Raw genomic sequence first — 19,861 nt, 5'->3', positions numbered from 1 at the left:
TCTGCTGCTGCTGACTAAATGGCCTCCTTAATTGGATCATTTGAGTAGCCAGCACACCTGTGCAGGTAGGGCATGACATGATAGGCAGCTGCCTTGATAGCGGGTGGGTGCTGAATGTTCCTAATTGACAAAATAAGATTAATGCTTATGAAGAAATATAAAATCTCATCCCTTCCCCAATATCGCGCCACACCCCTACCCCTTAATTCCCTGGTTGAACTTGATGGACATATGTCTTTTTTCGACCGTACTAACTATGTAACTATGTAACATAACATGGGGGGGTCTCCTGGCTGTTCACACAGGTGTGTCATTGCTGTACATTGACCATGCATTGCTTCTGTGGTATTGCAAAGGCAAAGACAAATGCTTCCAGCCATCCATTGCACTAATGGATTGGTCATCAGCTGGCTGTCTATGTCCCGCATCAATATAGACCAAAGTACAGAGGGTTAGGCTATGCTATAGTGCACCTACCTGATGCATCAGAAGGTGCGAGGCCCTTGCTAAATTCTGTGCACAGACTTTGAGATCTATGCTTTAGACTGTATCTAAACCTGCTCCAACATGGACTGACATTCTGGCCTACTTTCAGCCGATGCGACTTGTCTGTCGCTGAACAGTCGCTTTTTATGTATTCAGCACCTATGTATAATGTTGTAAAAATGCTCTAGAAGCTAAAGTCGCAGAAATGTCACACATATTTGGCCTGCAACTTTCTGTGCGACAAATTCAGACAGGAAAAATCAGTATAAATCCTTAGAAAATTATCCCCCAGTGTCTCCATCTGCTGGCGGTATTGAATAAGCATTGCTGCACTGATGGGGTATGCATTAGACGAAAAAAAAGAAGAAAAAGAAGAATAATACGCCCAGAAAAGAGGCGAAAAGGAGAAAAACGTAAAAAAACGTGAAAAAAAAGTAAGAGGAAGAGAAGGGAAAAAAAGGTGGAAATGGGTTTAAAAGTGATTTCGGCGGAGAAATATATATATATATATATATATATATATATATATATATATATATATACGCGCACACACACACATATATATAAACGTATTCTCCGTTGAGATATTGCAGCCGCTGCTGTGTCCAGGCCCAGGAGCCTTAGCACTGTGCTGTGATGTCACTCAATACCACTGACATCACTAGGTGTAAACAACATCTCTCCTTTGCTGTGTATGTGACTATGGAGCTGTTTGGTGATGTCGTCTATTATGGCCTTCATAGAAGCAACAGGAGATTGTTGCATCCATCTAGAACCCTCAGAACTACAGTGCTATGATGTCACTCACTTCCACAGGCCTTGCAGAGTGTAAACAACAACAACCCAGCTTTGTTGTGTATGTAACCATAGGGATTGTGATGTCACCTAGAACCTTCACAGCAGCGACAGCTTTATGAGGAGCATCAGCACTGCTCTGCCTGAGCAGAACCATCACCGCCATAGGTTGTCAAATAACCCGGATTTAACCCACACAGGTAAGTCCAATGGGGTGCAGGCATGTCCTCTATGCTTACAGCTTCCCGTGGGTGTTGGTTTGATACCGTTTGGGGACAGCCAAGGAGGCATCTGCAGGCAACAAAGGTAGGTGTGTGCTTGTGTGTGTGTTTCCTATGCAGATCCTAAGCCCAGTGTCACATGCAAGTAGGAGGAGTAAGAAGGGTTCCTGGCAAATCCGGGTTATGGATTGCATTTAAAAAGGCCCCGTGGGAGTGCAATGGGCCCCTGTCTTGCTGCTTAGCAATAATGGTATGGGTTTAGGTTCTGCTGTGTGTACTGGTGGTTGACTGCCCCCCAGCCCAGAGTGTGCATGGAAAATTGTCTGGCAGCCTCCCTGACAGCAAGCAGTGATAGTGCCCATGAAGGGGACCTTGTTGGGCCCGCCCCTTTCACGGTTATCGCTTCTCGGCCTTTTGGCTAAGATCAAGTGTAGTATCTGTTCTTATCAGTTTAATATCTGATACGTCCCCTATCTGGGGACCATATATTAAATGGATTTTTGAGAACGGGGGCCGATTTCGAAGCTTGCTTCCGTCGCCCTATGCATTGACCCGATATGGCAGTATCTTCGGGTACAGTGCACCACCCCCTTACAGGGTTAAAAAGAAAGATTCCTACTTTCATTGCTACCTGCTTGCTGGCTAGCCAGCTAGCCAGCCCTGTGGGCCTTGCTGCTGCTGCTGCTGCTGCTGCTGCAGCCAAAAAACAAAAGGTGGTGCTGCTGCTGCTTCTGCTGCTTCTGCTTGTGTCTGGCCGCTGTTGGAGCGTCCAGGCACAGGACTTCTGCTGCTGCTGACTAAATGGCCTCCTTAATTGGATCATTTGAGTAGCCAGCACACCTGTGCAGGTAGGGCATGACATGATAGGCAGCTGCCTTGATAGCGGGTGGGTGCTGAATGTTCCTAATTGACAAAATAAGATTAATGCTTATGAAGAAATATAAAATCTCATCCCTTCCCCAATATCGCGCCACACCCCTACCCCTTAATTCCCTGGTTGAACTTGATGGACATATGTCTTTTTTCGACCGTACTAACTATGTAACTATGTAACATAACATGGGGGGGTCTCCTGGCTGTTCACACAGGTGTGTCATTGCTGTACATTGACCATGCATTGCTTCTGTGGTATTGCAAAGGCAAAGACAAATGCTTCCAGCCATCCATTGCACTAATGGATTGGTCATCAGCTGGCTGTCTATGTCCCGCATCAATATAGACCAAAGTACAGAGGGTTAGGCTATGCTATAGTGCACCTACCTGATGCATCAGAAGGTGCGAGGCCCTTGCTAAATTCTGTGCACAGACTTTGAGATCTATGCTTTAGACTGTATCTAAACCTGCTCCAACATGGACTGACATTCTGGCCTACTTTCAGCCGATGCGACTTGTCTGTCGCTGAACAGTCGCTTTTTATGTATTCAGCACCTATGTATAATGTTGTAAAAATGCTCTAGAAGCTAAAGTCGCAGAAATGTCACACATATTTGGCCTGCAACTTTCTGTGCGACAAATTCAGACAGGAAAAATCTGTATAAATCCTTAGAAAATTATCCCCCAGTGTCTCCATCTGCTGGCGGTATTGAATAAGCATTGCTGCACTGATGGGGTATGCATTGGACGAAAAAAAAGAAGAAAAAGAAGAATAATACGCCCAGAAAAGAGGCGAAAAGGAGAAAAACGTAAAAAAACGTGAAAAAAAAGTAAGAGGAAGAGAAGGGAAAAAAAGGTGGAAATGGGTTTAAAAGTGATTTCGGCGGAGAAATATATATATATATATATATATATATATATATATATATATATATATACGCGCACACACACACATATATATAAACGTATTCTCCGTTGAGATATTGCAGCCGCTGCTGTGTCCAGGCCCAGGAGCCTTAGCACTGTGCTGTGATGTCACTCAATACCACTGACATCACTAGGTGTAAACAACATCTCTCCTTTGCTGTGTATGTGACTATGGAGCTGTTTGGTGATGTCGTCTATTATGGCCTTCATAGAAGCAACAGGAGATTGTTGCATCCATCTAGAACCCTCAGAACTACAGTGCTATGATGTCACTCACTTCCACAGGCCTTGCAGAGTGTAAACAACAACAACCCAGCTTTGTTGTGTATGTAACCATAGGGATTGTGATGTCACCTAGAACCTTCACAGCAGCGACAGCTTTATGAGGAGCATCAGCACTGCTCTGCCTGAGCAGAACCATCACCGCCATAGGTTGTCAAATAACCCGGATTTAACCCACACAGGTAAGTCCAATGGGGTGCAGGCATGTCCTCTATGCTTACAGCTTCCCGTGGGTGTTGGTTTGATACCGTTTGGGGACAGCCAAGGAGGCATCTGCAGGCAACAAAGGTAGGTGTGTGCTTGTGTGTGTGTTTCCTATGCAGATCCTAAGCCCAGTGTCACATGCAAGTAGGAGGAGTAAGAAGGGTTCCTGGCAAATCCGGGTTATGGATTGCATTTAAAAAGGCCCCGTGGGAGTGCAATGGGCCCCTGTCTTGCTGCTTAGCAATAATGGTATGGGTTTAGGTTCTGCTGTGTGTACTGGTGGTTGACTGCCCCCCAGCCCAGAGTGTGCATGGAAAATTGTCTGGCAGCCTCCCTGACAGCAAGCAGTGATAGTGCCCATGAAGGGGACCTTGTTGGGCCCGCCCCTTTCACGGTTATCGCTTCTCGGCCTTTTGGCTAAGATCAAGTGTAGTATCTGTTCTTATCAGTTTAATATCTGATACGTCCCCTATCTGGGGACCATATATTAAATGGATTTTTGAGAACGGGGGCCGATTTCGAAGCTTGCTTCCGTCGCCCTATGCATTGACCCGATATGGCAGTATCTTCGGGTACAGTGCACCACCCCCTTACAGGGTTAAAAAGAAAGATTCCTACTTTCATTGCTACCTGCTTGCTGGCTAGCCAGCTAGCCAGCCCTGTGGGCCTTGCTGCTGCTGCTGCTGCTGCTGCAGCCAAAAAACAAAAGGTGGTGCTGCTGCTGCTTCTGCTGCTTCTGCTTGTGTCTGGCCGCTGTTGGAGCGTCCAGGCACAGGACTTCTGCTGCTGCTGACTAAATGGCCTCCTTAATTGGATCATTTGAGTAGCCAGCACACCTGTGCAGGTAGGGCATGACATGATAGGCAGCTGCCTTGATAGCGGGTGGGTGCTGAATGTTCCTAATTGACAAAATAAGATTAATGCTTATGAAGAAATATAAAATCTCATCCCTTCCCCAATATCGCGCCACACCCCTACCCCTTAATTCCCTGGTTGAACTTGATGGACATATGTCTTTTTTCGACCGTACTAACTATGTAACTATGTAACATAACATGGGGGGGTCTCCTGGCTGTTCACACAGGTGTGTCATTGCTGTACATTGACCATGCATTGCTTCTGTGGTATTGCAAAGGCAAAGACAAATGCTTCCAGCCATCCATTGCACTAATGGATTGGTCATCAGCTGGCTGTCTATGTCCCGCATCAATATAGACCAAAGTACAGAGGGTTAGGCTATGCTATAGTGCACCTACCTGATGCATCAGAAGGTGCGAGGCCCTTGCTAAATTCTGTGCACAGACTTTGAGATCTATGCTTTAGACTGTATCTAAACCTGCTCCAACATGGACTGACATTCTGGCCTACTTTCAGCCGATGCGACTTGTCTGTCGCTGAACAGTCGCTTTTTATGTATTCAGCACCTATGTATAATGTTGTAAAAATGCTCTAGAAGCTAAAGTCGCAGAAATGTCACACATATTTGGCCTGCAACTTTCTGTGCGACAAATTCAGACAGGAAAAATCAGTATAAATCCTTAGAAAATTATCCCCCAGTGTCTCCATCTGCTGGCGGTATTGAATAAGCATTGCTGCACTGATGGGGTATGCATTAGACGAAAAAAAAGAAGAAAAAGAAGAATAATACGCCCAGAAAAGAGGCGAAAAGGAGAAAAACGTAAAAAAACGTGAAAAAAAAGTAAGAGGAAGAGAAGGGAAAAAAAGGTGGAAATGGGTTTAAAAGTGATTTCGGCGGAGAAATATATATATATATATATATATATATATATATATATATATATATACGCGCACACACACACATATATATAAACGTATTCTCCGTTGAGATATTGCAGCCGCTGCTGTGTCCAGGCCCAGGAGCCTTAGCACTGTGCTGTGATGTCACTCAATACCACTGACATCACTAGGTGTAAACAACATCTCTCCTTTGCTGTGTATGTGACTATGGAGCTGTTTGGTGATGTCGTCTATTATGGCCTTCATAGAAGCAACAGGAGATTGTTGCATCCATCTAGAACCCTCAGAACTACAGTGCTATGATGTCACTCACTTCCACAGGCCTTGCAGAGTGTAAACAACAACAACCCAGCTTTGTTGTGTATGTAACCATAGGGATTGTGATGTCACCTAGAACCTTCACAGCAGCGACAGCTTTATGAGGAGCATCAGCACTGCTCTGCCTGAGCAGAACCATCACCGCCATAGGTTGTCAAATAACCCGGATTTAACCCACACAGGTAAGTCCAATGGGGTGCAGGCATGTCCTCTATGCTTACAGCTTCCCGTGGGTGTTGGTTTGATACCGTTTGGGGACAGCCAAGGAGGCATCTGCAGGCAACAAAGGTAGGTGTGTGCTTGTGTGTGTGTTTCCTATGCAGATCCTAAGCCCAGTGTCACATGCAAGTAGGAGGAGTAAGAAGGGTTCCTGGCAAATCCGGGTTATGGATTGCATTTAAAAAGGCCCCGTGGGAGTGCAATGGGCCCCTGTCTTGCTGCTTAGCAATAATGGTATGGGTTTAGGTTCTGCTGTGTGTACTGGTGGTTGACTGCCCCCCAGCCCAGAGTGTGCATGGAAAATTGTCTGGCAGCCTCCCTGACAGCAAGCAGTGATAGTGCCCATGAAGGGGACCTTGTTGGGCCCGCCCCTTTCACGGTTATCGCTTCTCGGCCTTTTGGCTAAGATCAAGTGTAGTATCTGCATTTGGTCTGGTCGGAAGGTGTCTGTGGTACCCCGCTTCTCGGCCTTGGGGGATTGTCTCTCCTTACGGAGGGACTTCACCCCCTTGCTGCTATTGGGGAGCGGGCTTAGTCCACAGACAACGGGTTGCGATCCCCCTGTCTCTGGGACCTTGTGTCTCAGAAGGCATTTTCGGTACGTTGAGCGTTACCTGTAGCTTCGGAAGCACCTAGGGTACCCCCGACCTCTGCCTTGGGTAAGGGTTCCGCTTTTATAGCGGGATTCCGAGCCCCTGCTGCTATTGGGGAAGGGGCTTAGTCCCTGGGTGTGGAAGATGCCGTTCTCCTGGGCTTTCCCCTCTGGGGAAATGTCGATGCGAAATACCATCCGCATAGAGGTGTCGGAGAGCCATCGTCAGTTGAAGAACCTCCGCTTCATTGCGGAGGTGATTCTTCTTGACTACTTCCGCCTCAATAGGGAGGACATCCTGTGTCTAAATGACCAGGAAAGCCGTGGCCTGTATACCGTCACCTTCACGGCCACGGCGTGTTGCGATAACATCTATGCAACCTTGTCTGGTGCGGACCAGAGGGACGATCGACTCGACGGTCTTTCGTTCCAGTTCCTCTATGGTGAGGAACATATACCGTTGGTGGTGGCTATGCACAGCCCTCATGTGACCACGGAGGATATAGCCACTTTTCTTCGGCGATACTGCGAAGAGGTGCGATTCGCAAACAAAATATTGAACTCCGTGCGGTTCTGGAACGGCAAGAGGAAGTTCTGGGTCAAGCTCCGTAAGGATCCCGGTGGTATTGGGGGTCTTTGCCATCCGCCCCCAAATTTTGCCATCGGGAGAGTTCGGGGCTTCCTGTTCTATCCTCAAATGCCTATGTATTGCCGAAATTGCTTGAGGTTTGGCCACACCCAGGAGACCTGCGGCGCGGAGCGTGTGATTCGCTGCAATAGGTGTGGCCAAGAAGGTCACATAGCCTCAAGATGTAGCCATACGATAAGGTGTAACCTCTGCGGAGAGGAAAATCATGATTTTAATTCCTGTCCCCATAAAGCAAAAACTACGATGGGTGGGTCAAGGCTGGGCCCACCCAAAGAGGGGACAGGACAAAAGACGTCCTTTTTTAAGATGCCCAAACCCCAGAAGGCAGGTACTGATGGGTCCAGGCCCAAGACCTCTGGTGCTCCATCGGGGGGCCCACCGGTGGTAGTGCTAGGGGGAGGCCATGGGGATTCCACGAAGCCCGGGCGGGTGATCGAGTTTACTGCCCGGGAAATTGAAAGACGTCGATCGACTTCCTACCTGGCTCAAGAGCCCGCCGAAACTTCTGAAGGGGGCTCACCTGTGGCGGGTGGCAGCCGACGGGCCTCGGTGGGGGCAGAGGTGGACCCAAAATTGCAGCATAAGCCAGGTACTGGCTTGGCCCAGGGTCGCCCTGCTCCGGACGAAGAGGCCCCGGTGAAAGCCCGCCGGAAGGGGAGCCAGGTGGCCAGGTCTGAGCCCGGTCCTGTTACTCCGCCTATACAGGACAGGGCCAAGAAGACAAGTGGCGCCAAACCAGGGTTTGCTGCCCCGCCAGCAGTGGACCCGGTGGGTAAAACTGGCCATCGTCGATCGATGGGGAAGTTGGAGCAACAGTCCTCAGCAACGCTTGCTGGGGAACAAGCGATGAAAACTTCCCAAGGTAGCGGCAAAGGTTCCGGAAAAGAGGCCTCACAGGCCCCTGTGCAGCAGTTCCAGTCGTCAAAAGATGAAAGAAGACGCAGATCCATCAGCCGGGGGCCAGAGATTACATCGAGTGAGAGCAACACAGAGGATATGGACAGCAGTATGACATTTAAAAGACAAAGAGAAGAAGAAGAGGAAGACATTCAAAGGAAAGCGGCGTGCCGTAGTTCGGACGAGAGCGAGCTCAGGGTCGGGGCATCATCGATCTCAAGCTCCGACCCTCAGAACATTAAGGAGCTGATGACCCCGCAGGCGGGGGATGACGGTACGCAGCTTATTATTGACTTTGATTCTCCAAGCACGGACTCTCCATAAACTATGCCTATCCCTGTAAAAATTGCCTCACTCAATGTGAGGTCCTTAAAGAGCCCTGATCGCAGGGCTGCTTTATTTTCTTATCTAGAGACATGTGACTTTGACCTTTGCCTGCTACAAGAATGTGGAATCCCTAGTAAAATGGACTATAAAGACTTAAAAGAAGACTGGAAGCTGGGCCCATCCATATGGTCCGGTGCAAATGACTGTCGTTCTGTGGGTGTTGGGCTGCTCTGCCGAGGCCAGTCCTTTTCTATTCATACAGTAACTGAGATTGTGCCTGGCAGAGCTCTTTTAATTCATCTATATTTTAATGGACTTTTAATTCGTGTTTTAAATGTGTATGCCCCTCCTGATAAACAGGAGCGGGCAGAACTATTTGAAATTTTACCACTGTTTTGTGTTGGGTCTTCCCCCCTGCTGGTGGGAGGTGATTTTAACTGCATACGTGATGGGGAACACCGGCAGGGTGGGGATATTAATCGTAAAGACCGCACTTCTTACCTGCTTAAAAATTTTATTGATGATTTTAACTTGAAAGATTGCTGGAAGGATCTCTTGCCGGAGGACCCGGGCGCCACATGGTCCAATGGAAGAGTGAGCTCCAGAATCGATTTTATTTTTTCCTCTAGAGCTTTTAAACCCCTGAAATGCACGCTCGAGCAGAATATCTTCTCTGATCATAAGCTCCTCTTGGTGGTCCTGGAGCTAGAGGGGGAGCAAAAAGCAAAAAGGGGCCTCTGGAGATTAAACACCACACTCCTAGAGGACCCTGAGATAAAAGAGGAGTTTGTGCGGACCTACCAGTGCTGGCAATCACAAAGAAAACCCCACGAGCCTATGCTGCACTGGTGGGAGGGCACCAAATCTAAAATCAGATTTTTTTTATCAAAGCAGGTAAGAAGAAGGCAAAAATGGAAAAACAGTGGTTTTATGTTCTTAACATGCGTTTAAATGTACTTTTTAAATTGAAAGAAGCTGGTATGGATGTAGAAAATGATATTTTAAACCTTAAAACTGAAATAAAACATGCCATAGAAAAGAAAGGGAAACAAATCATTTTTAACTCACATGTGCAGCACCTGGAGGAGGGCGAGAAATGTTCCCGTTTCTTTTTTAAAAAAGTGATGAATAGGAGGGATATCATCCAAAACCTTGAGGGTGAATCCACTCCAAAAGGCATGTTAGATGCAGTTTTTAACTTCTACCAGCTTCTTTTTAATAAGAAAGATCTTAATCCATCCTTTTTAGAACATGTTCTTAATTCCCTTGATTTTAAGCTAGATGTTTTAGACCAGGAGGTTTTATCCCGTGATCTTAACTTAGATGAACTTTTATTTGTTTTTAAAAGTTTTTCTAGTGGGAAGGCCCCTGGGGAAGATGGTTTACCCATCGAATTTTATTTAGCTTTTTGGGATATTTTAAAGGATGATATGGTTTTATTGTATAAAGAAACTTTTATTGTTAATGAACTTCCCCCTTCCTGGAGGAGGGGGATTGTATCATTACTTTTTAAAAAGGGTGAAAAGGATATGCTAAAAAATTGGCGCCCCATCACACTTTTAAATGTCGATTATAAAGTTTTAGCCAAGTTATTAGCTGTCCGTTTTAAACCTTTTATTCATAAATTAATTCACCCAAATCAGGTTTGTGGGGTACCTGGAAGGTCTATAGCTGAATCCCTAAATATTTTAAGAGATGTTTTATGGTATTTTAAGGATAGAAATCAAACTGTAGCAATTTTATCCTTAGACTTTGAAAAAGCCTTTGATAGGGTCTCCCATGAATACCTGTTTTTAGTTCTTAAAAAGATGGCAGTGCCTGAAACGATTTTAAGCCGAATCATGCTTTTATACCGATCCTGTTTTAGTCAAGTCTCTGTTAATGGCTTTTTAACCAGCGGTGTTCCTCTTTTATCAGGTGTCAAACAGGGCTGCCCCCTGTCCCCACTCCTTTTTATTTGCGCAATCGAACCACTGATGGCCCTCCTCAGAAAAGACCGGGTAGTAAGAGGCGTACCGATACCTGGTGGAGGAGGGACCCATCTAAAGGTGTTGGGGTACATGGATGATGTCACCATACTGTGCCCGGACTCTCCATCCATGAGGGGGGCATTGAGGAACACCAGCTATTTCTGCGAGGTCTCTGGTTTTAAGCTAAACACAGATAAATGTGACTGTTTTTATATTGGCTCCTGGGATTCATCCATCACCCCAGGAGTCACAATGCAACAGGATCAAATTAAAGTTTTAGGTATTGTTTTTAACCAGGTCAATGATGGGAGCCCTAACTGGGATTCAGCTATAGCTAAGATGGAGAAGAAGATTTTAATGTGGAATCTTAGAAACCTTACCATGGAGGGGAAGATTTTAATAATAAAGATGGTTTTACTCCCTATTATGCTATACATTGCCATGGTATTTCCTCCATCTATTTTATACATTAAAAAAGTAACTAGAATTGTTTTTACTTTTTTATGGGGTTCAAAAATGGAGAAATTAAAGCGTGATTTTATGTACAAAAGTAAAGATAATGGCGGGAAAGATGTTCCTAACCTTTTTACTTTCTTTTACATAAAGTATTTCTGTTTCTGTTTTAAAATTATTAAATCCGATGGCATTTTTAGCTGCTTTTTAAGGTACGCTGCGGGCATGGTTTTTAAAAGATGGTTGCGCATCCCTCTGAACGCTCCGGTGCTTCTGTGTCCCCCAAAACATTATGTGGTGTTGGAAAAGACAGTCAGGCTCCTAGGTCTCCAAGATTTGGAGCCTGACATACTGGGGGACCAGAGAAAGGTATCAAAGGTCCTCAGGCGGAGTGAGGTTACCCTGGCAGTGTCCAATTTCACACAGGCAAGATCCAAAAAGGTATGGCGGAACGTGTACGGGAAGTTTCTGGCGAATGTACACAGGGATCTTGCCTGGGCAATCGTCCACCAGTGCCTCCCTACTCGTGAGTTCCAGCACAGGCGAGGACTGGTGGCGAGAGCCAAGTGCCCGAGAGATGGCTGCGGAGTGGACGAAACGGTGCTGCACATATTTTGGAACTGCCCTTTTGCACGGGAGCTTTGGAGGAAGGTAGGCCCACTTTTGAAGTGGGCCTGCGGCCTAAAAGATTTTAATCACGAATGTGTCTTTTACGGTCTTTTTAACTGCCCCAATTTTAAACAGCAGATGATCTGCTGGATGATTATTAATTGTTTTAAAAATGCCATCTGGAAAGTTAGGAACATCTTACTTTTTAAACATGATTTTATTGATGTTAAAAACTGTATAAAGCTGGCCCTGAGTGAGATGTACATCTATTACCTAAGAGACAAGAAACAGTTGGGGGCCAGCGAGGCAGCATCCATGTGGTGTCTGCCTCTATGGAACGAAATAACAATATAATCAGTTTTTATGACATTTGTATAATGTTTTATCCTGCCATTTTTATTTTTTCTCCTTTTATAACTGGTTTTATTATTTGTATTTTAAAACTTTTGTGAACCTTTTATTATTTTGCATTTTAAATTCTGTCTGGTTTCTTATTTATTCAATAAAATTTTGTTGAAACCTTATCTGTTCTTATCAGTTTAATATCTGATACGTCCCCTATCTGGGGACCATATATTAAATGGATTTTTGAGAACGGGGGCCGATTTCGAAGCTTGCTTCCGTCGCCCTATGCATTGACCCGATATGGCAGTATCTTCGGGTACAGTGCACCACCCCCTTACAGGGTTAAAAAGAAAGATTCCTACTTTCATTGCTACCTGCTTGCTGGCTAGCCAGCTAGCCAGCCCTGTGGGCCTTGCTGCTGCTGCTGCTGCTGCTTCTGCTGCTTCTGCTTGTGTCTGGCCGCTGTTGGAGCGTCCAGGCACAGGACTTCTGCTGCTGCTGACTAAATGGCCTCCTTAATTGGATCATTTGAGTAGCCAGCACACCTGTGCAGGTAGGGCATGACATGATAGGCAGCTGCCTTGATAGCGGGTGGGTGCTGAATGTTCCTAATTGACAAAATAAGATTAATGCTTATGAAGAAATATAAAATCTCATCCCTTCCCCAATATCGCGCCACACCCCTACCCCTTAATTCCCTGGTTGAACTTGATGGACATATGTCTTTTTTCGACCGTACTAACTATGTAACTATGTAACATAACATGGGGGGGTCTCCTGGCTGTTCACACAGGTGTGTCATTGCTGTACATTGACCATGCATTGCTTCTGTGGTATTGCAAAGGCAAAGACAAATGCTTCCAGCCATCCATTGCACTAATGGATTGGTCATCAGCTGGCTGTCTATGTCCCGCATCAATATAGACCAAAGTACAGAGGGTTAGGCTATGCTATAGTGCACCTACCTGATGCATCAGAAGGTGCGAGGCCCTTGCTAAATTCTGTGCACAGACTTTGAGATCTATGCTTTAGACTGTATCTAAACCTGCTCCAACATGGACTGACATTCTGGCCTACTTTCAGCCGATGCGACTTGTCTGTCGCTGAACAGTCGCTTTTTATGTATTCAGCACCTATGTATAATGTTGTAAAAATGCTCTAGAAGCTAAAGTCGCAGAAATGTCACACATATTTGGCCTGCAACTTTCTGTGCGACAAATTCAGACAGGAAAAATCAGTATAAATCCTTAGAAAATTATCCCCCAGTGTCTCCATCTGCTGGCGGTATTGAATAAGCATTGCTGCACTGATGGGGTATGCATTAGACGAAAAAAAAGAAGAAAAAGAAGAATAATACGCCCAGAAAAGAGGCGAAAAGGAGAAAAACGTAAAAAAACGTGAAAAAAAAGTAAGAGGAAGAGAAGGGAAAAAAAGGTGGAAATGGGTTTAAAAGTGATTTCGGCGGAGAAATATATATATATATATATATATATATATATATATATATATATACGCGCACACACACACATATATATAAACGTATTCTCCGTTGAGATATTGCAGCCGCTGCTGTGTCCAGGCCCAGGAGCCTTAGCACTGTGCTGTGATGTCACTCAATACCACTGACATCACTAGGTGTAAACAACATCTCTCCTTTGCTGTGTATGTGACTATGGAGCTGTTTGGTGATGTCGTCTATTATGGCCTTCATAGAAGCAACAGGAGATTGTTGCATCCATCTAGAACCCTCAGAACTACAGTGCTATGATGTCACTCACTTCCACAGGCCTTGCAGAGTGTAAACAACAACAACCCAGCTTTGTTGTGTATGTAACCATAGGGATTGTGATGTCACCTAGAACCTTCACAGCAGCGACAGCTTTATGAGGAGCATCAGCACTGCTCTGCCTGAGCAGAACCATCACCGCCATAGGTTGTCAAATAACCCGGATTTAACCCACACAGGTAAGTCCAATGGGGTGCAGGCATGTCCTCTATGCTTACAGCTTCCCGTGGGTGTTGGTTTGATACCGTTTGGGGACAGCCAAGGAGGCATCTGCAGGCAACAAAGGTAGGTGTGTGCTTGTGTGTGTGTTTCCTATGCAGATCCTAAGCCCAGTGTCACATGCAAGTAGGAGGAGTAAGAAGGGTTCCTGGCAAATCCGGGTTATGGATTGCATTTAAAAAGGCCCCGTGGGAGTGCAATGGGCCCCTGTCTTGCTGCTTAGCAATAATGGTATGGGTTTAGGTTCTGCTGTGTGTACTGGTGGTTGACTGCCCCCCAGCCCAGAGTGTGCATGGAAAATTGTCTGGCAGCCTCCCTGACAGCAAGCAGTGATAGTGCCCATGAAGGGGACCTTGTTGGGCCCGCCCCTTTCACGGTTATCGCTTCTCGGCCTTTTGGCTAAGATCAAGTGTAGTATCTGTTCTTATCAGTTTAATATCTGATACGTCCCCTATCTGGGGACCATATATTAAATGGATTTTTGAGAACGGGGGCCGATTTCGAAGCTTGCTTCCGTCGCCCTATGCATTGACCCGATATGGCAGTATCTTCGGGTACAGTGCACCACCCCCTTACAGGGTTAAAAAGAAAGATTCCTACTTTCATTGCTACCTGCTTGCTGGCTAGCCAGCTAGCCAGCCCTGTGGGCCTTGCTGCTGCTGCTGCTGCAGCCAAAAAACAAAAGGTGGTGCTGCTGCTGCTTCTGCTGCTTCTGCTTGTGTCTGGCCGCTGTTGGAGCGTCCAGGCACAGGACTTCTGCTGCTGCTGACTAAATGGCCTCCTTAATTGGATCATTTGAGTAGCCAGCACACCTGTGCAGGTAGGGCATGACATGATAGGCAGCTGCCTTGATAGCGGGTGGGTGCTGAATGTTCCTAATTGACAAAATAAGATTAATGCTTATGAAGAAATATAAAATCTCATCCCTTCCCCAATATCGCGCCACACCCCTACCCCTTAATTCCCTGGTTGAACTTGATGGACATATGTCTTTTTTCGACCGTACTAACTATGTAACTATGTAACATAACATGGGGGGGTCTCCTGGCTGTTCACACAGGTGTGTCATTGCTGTACATTGACCATGCATTGCTTCTGTGGTATTGCAAAGGCAAAGACAAATGCTTCCAGCCATCCATTGCACTAATGGATTGGTCATCAGCTGGCTGTCTATGTCCCGCATCAATATAGACCAAAGTACAGAGGGTTAGGCTATGCTATAGTGCACCTACCTGATGCATCAGAAGGTGCGAGGCCCTTGCTAAATTCTGTGCACAGACTTTGAGATCTATGCTTTAGACTGTATCTAAACCTGCTCCAACATGGACTGACATTCTGGCCTACTTTCAGCCGATGCGACTTGTCTGTCGCTGAACAGTCGCTTTTTATGTATTCAGCACCTATGTATAATGTTGTAAAAATGCTCTAGAAGCTAAAGTCGCAGAAATGTCACACATATTTGGCCTGCAACTTTCTGTGCGACAAATTCAGACAGGAAAAATCAGTATAAATCCTTAGAAAATTATCCCCCAGTGTCTCCATCTGCTGGCGGTATTGAATAAGCATTGCTGCACTGATGGGGTATGCATTAGACGAAAAAAAAGAAGAAAAAGAAGAATAATACGCCCAGAAAAGAGGCGAAAAGGAGAAAAACGTAAAAAAACGTGAAAAAAAAGTAAGAGGAAGAGAAGGGAAAAAAAGGTGGAAATGGGTTTAAAAGTGATTTCGGCGGAGAAATATATATATATATATATATATATATATATATATATATATATATACGCGCACACACACACATATATATAAACGTATTCTCCGTTGAGATATTGCAGCCGCTGCTGTGTCCAGGCCCAGGAGCCTTAGCACTGTGCTGTGATGTCACTCAATACCACTGACATCACTAGGTGTAAACAACATCTCTCCTTTGCTGTGTATGTGACTATGGAGCTGTTTGGTGATGTCGTCTATTATGGCCTTCATAGAAGCAACAGGAGATTGTTGCATCCATCTAGAACCCTCAGAACTACAGTGCTATGATGTCACTCACTTCCACAGGCCTTGCAGAGTGTAAACAACAACAACCCAGCTTTGTTGTGTATGTAACCATAGGGATTGTGATGTCACCTAGAACCTTCACAGCAGCGACAGCTTTATGAGGAGCATCAGCACTGCTCTGCCTGAGCAGAACCATCACCGCCATAGGTTGTCAAATAACCCGGATTTAACCCACACAGGTAAGTCCAATGGGGTGCAGGCATGTCCTCTATGCTTACAGCTTCCCGTGGGTGTTGGTTTGATACCGTTTGGGGACAGCCAAGGAGGCATCTGCAGGCAACAAAGGTAGGTGTGTGCTTGTGTGTGTGTTTCCTATGCAGATCCTAAGCCCAGTGTCACATGCAAGTAGGAGGAGTAAGAAGGGTTCCTGGCAAATCCGGGTTATGGATTGCATTTAAAAAGGCCCCGTGGGAGTGCAATGGGCCCCTGTCTTGCTGCTTAGCAATAATGGTATGGGTTTAGGTTCTGCTGTGTGTACTGGTGGTTGACTGCCCCCCAGCCCAGAGTGTGCATGGAAAATTGTCTGGCAGCCTCCCTGACAGCAAGCAGTGATAGTGCCCATGAAGGGGACCTTGTTGGGCCCGCCCCTTTCACGGTTATCGCTTCTCGGCCTTTTGGCTAAGATCAAGTGTAGTATCTGTTCTTATCAGTTTAATATCTGATACGTCCCCTATCTGGGGACCATATATTAAATGGATTTTTGAGAACGGGGGCCGATTTCGAAGCTTGCTTCCGTCGCCCTATGCATTGACCCGATATGGCAGTATCTTCGGGTACAGTGCACCACCCCCTTACAGGGTTAAAAAGAAAGATTCCTACTTTCATTGCTACCTGCTTGCTGGCTAGCCAGCTAGCCAGCCCTGTGGGCCTTGCTGCTGCTGCTGCTGCTGCTGCAGCCAAAAAACAAAAGGTGGTGCTGCTGCTGCTGCTGCTGCTTCTGCTGCTTCTGCTTGTGTCTGGCCGCTGTTGGAGCGTCCAGGCACAGGACTTCTGCTGCTGCTGACTAAATGGCCTCCTTAATTGGATCATTTGAGTAGCCAGCACACCTGTGCAGGTAGGGCATGACATGATAGGCAGCTGCCTTGATAGCGGGTGGGTGCTGAATGTTCCTAATTGACAAAATAAGATTAATGCTTATGAAGAAATATAAAATCTCATCCCTTCCCCAATATCGCGCCACACCCCTACCCCTTAATTCCCTGGTTGAACTTGATGGACATATGTCTTTTTTCGACCGTACTAACTATGTAACTATGTAACATAACATGGGGGGGTCTCCTGGCTGTTCACACAGGTGTGTCATTGCTGTACATTGACCATGCATTGCTTCTGTGGTATTGCAAAGGCAAAGACAAATGCTTCCAGCCATCCATTGCACTAATGGATTGGTCATCAGCTGGCTGTCTATGTCCCGCATCAATATAGACCAAAGTACAGAGGGTTAGGCTATGCTATAGTGCACCTACCTGATGCATCAGAAGGTGCGAGGCCCTTGCTAAATTCTGTGCACAGACTTTGAGATCTATGCTTTAGACTGTATCTAAACCTGCTCCAACATGGACTGACATTCTGGCCTACTTTCAGCCGATGCGACTTGTCTGTCGCTGAACAGTCGCTTTTTATGTATTCAGCACCTATGTATAATGTTGTAAAAATGCTCTAGAAGCTAAAGTCGCAGAAATGTCACACATATTTGGCCTGCAACTTTCTGTGCGACAAATTCAGACAGGAAAAATCAGTATAAATCCTTAGAAAATTATCCCCCAGTGTCTCCATCTGCTGGCGGTATTGAATAAGCATTGCTGCACTGATGGGGTATGCATTAGACGAAAAAAAAGAAGAAAAAGAAGAATAATACGCCCAGAAAAGAGGCGAAAAGGAGAAAAACGTAAAAAAACGTGAAAAAAAAGTAAGAGGAAGAGAAGGGAAAAAAAGGTGGAAATGGGTTTAAAAGTGATTTCGGCGGAGAAATATATATATATATATATATATATATATATATATATATATATATACGCGCACACACACACATATATATAAACGTATTCTCCGTTGAGATATTGCAGCCGCTGCTGTGTCCAGGCCCAGGAGCCTTAGCACTGTGCTGTGATGTCACTCAATACCACTGACATCACTAGGTGTAAACAACATCTCTCCTTTGCTGTGTATGTGACTATGGAGCTGTTTGGTGATGTCGTCTATTATGGCCTTCATAGAAGCAACAGGAGATTGTTGCATCCATCTAGAACCCTCAGAACTACAGTGCTATGATGTCACTCACTTCCACAGGCCTTGCAGAGTGTAAACAACAACAACCCAGCTTTGTTGTGTATGTAACCATAGGGATTGTGATGTCACCTAGAACCTTCACAGCAGCGACAGCTTTATGAGGAGCATCAGCACTGCTCTGCCTGAGCAGAACCATCACCGCCATAGGTTGTCAAATAACCCGGATTTAACCCACACAGGTAAGTCCAATGGGGTGCAGGCATGTCCTCTATGCTTACAGCTTCCCGTGGGTGTTGGTTTGATACCGTTTGGGGACAGCCAAGGAGGCATCTGCAGGCAACAAAGGTAGGTGTGTGCTTGTGTGTGTGTTTCCTATGCAGATCCTAAGCCCAGTGTCACATGCAAGTAGGAGGAGTAAGAAGGGTTCCTGGCAAATCCGGGTTATGGATTGCATTTAAAAAGGCCCCGTGGGAGTGCAATGGGCCCCTGTCTTGCTGCTTAGCAATAATGGTATGGGTTTAGGTTCTGCTGTGTGTACTGGTGGTTGACTGCCCCCCAGCCCAGAGTGTGCATGGAAAATTGTCTGGCAGCCTCCCTGACAGCAAGCAGTGATAGTGCCCATGAAGGGGACCTTGTTGGGCCCGCCCCTTTCACGGTTATCGCTTCTCGGCCTTTTGGCTAAGATCAAGTGTAGTATCTGTTCTTATCAGTTTAATATCTGATACGTCCCCTATCTGGGGACCATATATTAAATGGATTTTTGAGAACGGGGGCCGATTTCGAAGCTTGCTTCCGTCGCCCTATGCATTGACCCGATATGGCAGTATCTTCGGGTACAGTGCACCACCCCCTTACAGGGTTAAAAAGAAAGATTCCTACTTTCATTGCTACCTGCTTGCTGGCTAGCCAGCTAGCCAGCCCTGTGGGCCTTGCTGCTGCTGCTGCTGCTGCTGCAGCAGCCAAAAAACAAAAGGTGGTGCTGCTGCTGCTTCTGCTGCTTCTGCTTGTGTCTGGCCGCTGTTGGAGCGTCCAGGCACAGGACTTCTGCTGCTGCTGACTAAATGGCCTCCTTAATTGGATCATTTGAGTAGCCAGCACACCTGTGCAGGTAGGGCATGACATGATAGGCAGCTGCCTTGATAGCGGGTGGGTGCTGAATGTTCCTAATTGACAAAATAAGATTAATGCTTATGAAGAAATATAAAATCTCATCCCTTCCCCAATATCGCGCCACACCCCTACCCCTTAATTCCCTGGTTGAACTTGATGGACATATGTCTTTTTTCGACCGTACTAACTATGTAACTATGTAACATAACATGGGGGGGTCTCCTGGCTGTTCACACAGGTGTGTCATTGCTGTACATTGACCATGCATTGCTTCTGTGGTATTGCAAAGGCAAAGACAAATGCTTCCAGCCATCCATTGCACTAATGGATTGGTCATCAGCTGGCTGTCTATGTCCCGCATCAATATAGACCAAAGTACAGAGGGTTAGGCTATGCTATAGTGCACCTACCTGATGCATCAGAAGGTGCGAGGCCCTTGCTAAATTCTGTGCACAGACTTTGAGATCTATGCTTTAGACTGTATCTAAACCTGCTCCAACATGGACTGACATTCTGGCCTACTTTCAGCCGATGCGA

At 46.0% G+C, this 19,861-nt stretch overlaps 6 non-coding genes and 1 pseudogene across 6 annotated transcripts; all 7 read left to right on the top strand.

Annotated features, from left to right (window-relative positions):
- Positions 1–1,900: 1,900 nt before the first annotated feature.
- On the top strand, positions 1,901–2,091 carry LOC130336243 (U2 spliceosomal RNA). Its single transcript, XR_008877703.1, has one exon. It is a non-coding gene; the product is annotated as a U2 spliceosomal RNA (small nuclear RNA).
- A 2,094-nt stretch (positions 2,092–4,185) lies between these two features.
- LOC130336242 (U2 spliceosomal RNA) lies at positions 4,186–4,376 on the top strand. Its single transcript, XR_008877702.1, has one exon. It is a non-coding gene; the product is annotated as a U2 spliceosomal RNA (small nuclear RNA).
- Positions 4,377–6,465: 2,089 nt separating this feature from the next.
- Positions 6,466–6,683, top strand: LOC130336217 (U2 spliceosomal RNA; annotated as a pseudogene).
- A 5,388-nt stretch (positions 6,684–12,071) lies between these two features.
- LOC130336206 (U2 spliceosomal RNA) lies at positions 12,072–12,257 on the top strand. Its single transcript, XR_008877676.1, has one exon. It is a non-coding gene; the product is annotated as a U2 spliceosomal RNA (small nuclear RNA).
- A 2,052-nt stretch (positions 12,258–14,309) lies between these two features.
- Positions 14,310–14,500, top strand: LOC130336241 (U2 spliceosomal RNA). Its single transcript, XR_008877701.1, has one exon. It is a non-coding gene; the product is annotated as a U2 spliceosomal RNA (small nuclear RNA).
- Positions 14,501–16,583: 2,083 nt separating this feature from the next.
- LOC130336240 (U2 spliceosomal RNA) lies at positions 16,584–16,774 on the top strand. The gene has a single exon (XR_008877700.1). It is a non-coding gene; the product is annotated as a U2 spliceosomal RNA (small nuclear RNA).
- Positions 16,775–18,872: 2,098 nt separating this feature from the next.
- LOC130336239 (U2 spliceosomal RNA) lies at positions 18,873–19,063 on the top strand. The gene has a single exon (XR_008877699.1). It is a non-coding gene; the product is annotated as a U2 spliceosomal RNA (small nuclear RNA).
- Positions 19,064–19,861: the final 798 nt, after the last annotated feature.

Source organism: Hyla sarda, unplaced genomic scaffold, assembly GCF_029499605.1.
Source record: "Hyla sarda isolate aHylSar1 unplaced genomic scaffold, aHylSar1.hap1 scaffold_471, whole genome shotgun sequence".
NCBI lineage: Eukaryota > Metazoa > Chordata > Amphibia > Anura > Hylidae > Hyla > Hyla sarda.
Note: the sequence above shows the minus strand (reverse complement) of the source record. Positions and strands in the feature narration are given on the sequence as shown.